Source organism: Aquila chrysaetos (genome assembly GCF_900496995.4).
Source record: "Aquila chrysaetos chrysaetos chromosome W unlocalized genomic scaffold, bAquChr1.4 W_unloc_1, whole genome shotgun sequence".
Taxonomy (NCBI): Eukaryota; Metazoa; Chordata; class Aves; order Accipitriformes; family Accipitridae; genus Aquila; species Aquila chrysaetos.
Window position 1 is genome coordinate 4817876 of NW_024470321.1, and position 3520 is coordinate 4821395.

The window sequence follows — 3520 nt, forward strand, 5'->3', positions numbered from 1 at the left end:
CTTTACTTGTAAAGCTTTTTGTGCATCTGCATTATGTTTGCTACTTCCTTTTCAGAATTATTTAGCAATAACTGAACACATTTTAAGATACTCTGGGTACTGCTGATGTCACGACCCAGGCTGGACAGACCAGGGAGGGGTCATGGTGAAGTCAGAATTCCCTCGGGCTAAATTAAGGTGAAATGACACCAAACGATCAGTTGTTAAACATTTTATTCATGGCAGAAGCAAACTGAACTTGGGAGGCATAACAGTAGGTGGCAGGGTTTCTCACAACAGGAACTGGCATGGAACTACCTCAGTAAACCGTGTAACCGGTGGTAACCATATACATCAATTCAGGGAAGAAGGAGAGCCCTCCCGTTGAGTCACGAGGTTCAGAGTGGACCCCCTTGCTTTCTAGACTCCTTCTCAGAGAGGAGCCTAGGGGCAGCTGGATCCACTCCTAGTCCCAGACTTGGTCAACCGTTTTATGTCTAAAGCAATGAGGTGTAGGGATTATGGAAAAGGAGAGAGGAAAAGAAAAGAGAAAGATTTCACCAGCCCTGGGTCCAGTGTTGGTCCAGCCAGTCTAGAGGTCTAGTTCCAGTGGGTGCACATGGGTGGTGCTTCAGTTTGTGTCCTTTTATCATCTCCTTGCCCCTCCTTCAGGCAGGCACTCGAACTCATTAGGCTAATTAGGTGTCATGCATGGTTTGTGCTTTCAGAACCTTCAGGGAAATGGGTCGGTGGGCTTTGGGGGTCGTTTGGGGAGTAACTTTTCCTTCCCTGCAGACATGACCATTGTTTGATCTTTGGCCATGCATGGTGAGCTGCCCTGCTCAGCATAGCAGAACAGAGCTGCACATCCCTTGGCAGGCCCCTGTTGCTGATGTCCTGTGCTGATCAGCTGCTTTTCACCTGTGGTTTGTTATGCAGAACTTGCCCTGCCACAATGTTTGAGACATTAACTTTTTCAGTCCCTCACATGTGCTGTTGCAAGCAAGTTCCATTCCTTCCCTCAACTGCAAAAGCCAGGCCCCAGTCTCTGTCCATCACAATGGGTGCTTGAGGCATTAACTCCATCCAGTCTCTCACAGCTGAAGTGCACACTACCACTTACCTAATGTTACAGACAAAACATTTTATAGGCAGTTGGGAGAAGTCTCACAATTGCTAGCCTTTGTTCTTGTGGGGGGACGTCAACTCACCAGATGTCTGCTGGAAATACAATACAGGGCAGAGGAAACAGTCTAGGCAGTTCCTGGAGTGTGTGGAAGATAACTTCCTCACTGCTGTGGTTTAACCCCAGCCAGCAACTAAGCATCATGCAGCTGCTCACTCACTGCCCCCCCCCCCCCCCCAGCAAATCATCTCTCAGGAGAGAGATTGTACTTACTGTAATGAATATTTTATTAACAAACAATAAATAGATTGTATGGGGAATTTTACCAGGATATTAATCAGATTGCACATTACATCTGAAATAATGTCAGAATGCATCTTCCTCTTAGGCACTGGTGGTGTCTGTTTGGTGGTAAAGAATGGACACACAGGGAATTAAAGCTGAAAGTCATTCTAACAAAGAAACAGGAATCTAAAGACAACAAGGAAAAGTCTGATATACCTGAAGCTATTTCCATAGGCTGTAGCACTTTACTGGGACTATTATTTCTACTCTTCCATTTTCCTCTCCTGCTCAGTCACCATGTTGTGCTGCTTCTTGCTCAGACATACCACCTGACTTGCACCTCCTCCTCCTCCCAGTTTTTGGCTTTCTATGGCCACCATCAGACAAAAAAAAAAAAAAAAAAAAAAAAATCAATTACTGCTGCCAGTTGCAGGCCAGGTCTTGCTTTCCCTCATGTATGAGCAGTCCCTGAAGCAGGGAGGCTGTCAGGTTTCAGTATTTCAGCAAGGAGAAACCAGTCCCACATGTCCTGTTAGTGATAGGCAGCCTGCACTTCAGCACTGCACTCTTCCACTAGTGTACAACATTCACATCCAGGAAGCAGCAAGTGCAGTAAAGCAAACCATTCTCAATAAATGAGTTGTAAACCTAATTTTCACAGTTGTCAGACAGGAATATACTTTCAAATCTGGTCATTTAATAATTAAGTGTATAGCGAGACAGCTGAAGTAATCTATGCCCTTGCATAACAGCATCTCAGCCTGGAGAAACATGAACAGCACCTGCCTCTTCTGGCATGCTGAGACTAGTATTCCCCACCTACCCATACACCCTGACCTGTTGAGCTAAGCAACACTGCAGGCACCTTGATGACCAGCCTCCTCTTCAGCAATCAAGAGATGCCCAATAACCTCCTCCCAGAGAGAGCTAGGGAAAAGGCCCAGCTCAGGAGAGAAGGGATCCTCAGAGTGATGGAGGAAGAGCATCCTCTTCAGTAGACTAGAGCTCACCACCTGCTCTGATCTGTTACCACAGTGAAGACACAACAAGGACTGCCACTAGAAGTTGTCCCCAGCATCTTCATAAAGCTTGTACAACACATGCTGAGCCACATGCCACTGTCTCATAGCTCTGCTGTTTGTTTAAATCTTAAATCTGAGAAGAACTTCTTCCAGATGAATATGAAAGACAAGGTTCAGGCTTGGAAGGAGACCAAATATAACAGACACCAAAAAGCTTTGAATTCTGAAAAGGAGACTAGATGCTTCTGCAGCTAAGCAGGGCACCTTGGCTGTCGCAAGCACCACCAGTTTTGTTAGAGCAAACCATTTCCCAGCTCCTCCTTTCTTATGAGCTTATGCCAACCACAAATTCATTGGGAGGCTTGCTTAGACTTTTGCAGTAAAATATTGGGCTGATTTTTCTTTCCCAAGAAAGCTGTTTAGTCAGATCCAAAGACTGACAAGCTGTCTTGTTTACTTTCTGAAGGCAATTTACAGACAGCAGCAAGAATTAACATGGGAATGGCTGGCTCTGTTTATGCCATTAACTCATTAAAAAAAACCTCAAAACACACAGCACACTTGGTTGGCATTATTTCCTCCAGCTACGCTGCAACATGAAGTTCTCTCTCTTTGACTAGGCATGACATCACATGGTATGGAATACCCCTTTGGCCAGTTTGGGTCAGGTGCCCTGGCTGTGTCCCCTCCCAACTTCTTGTGCCCCTCCAGCTTTCTTGCTGGCTGGACATCAGAAGCTGAACAATCCTTGACTTCTTAGTATAAATACTACTTGGCAACAACTGAAAACATCAGTGTGTTATCAACATGCTTCTCATACTGAACCCAAAACATAGCACTGTACCAGCTACTAGGAAGAAAATTAACTCTATCCCAGCCAAAACCAGGACAGAATACAAGCTATGAAAGTTGCTACATGCCAGGAAACCTTTACTGAACCACTAAAACTAGGGTTGGACAGTGCCTCAAGATATCATAGCATCTTTCCTGTTACCCCAAAACAGGCATAGCTAAAGCAAGTGGCTGAAGTTGGCCTCTTGATGACAGTGCATCATGCAGGCACATCGGAAGTACATATTAGCACTGTCCAAAATGCTTCATAAGAGAT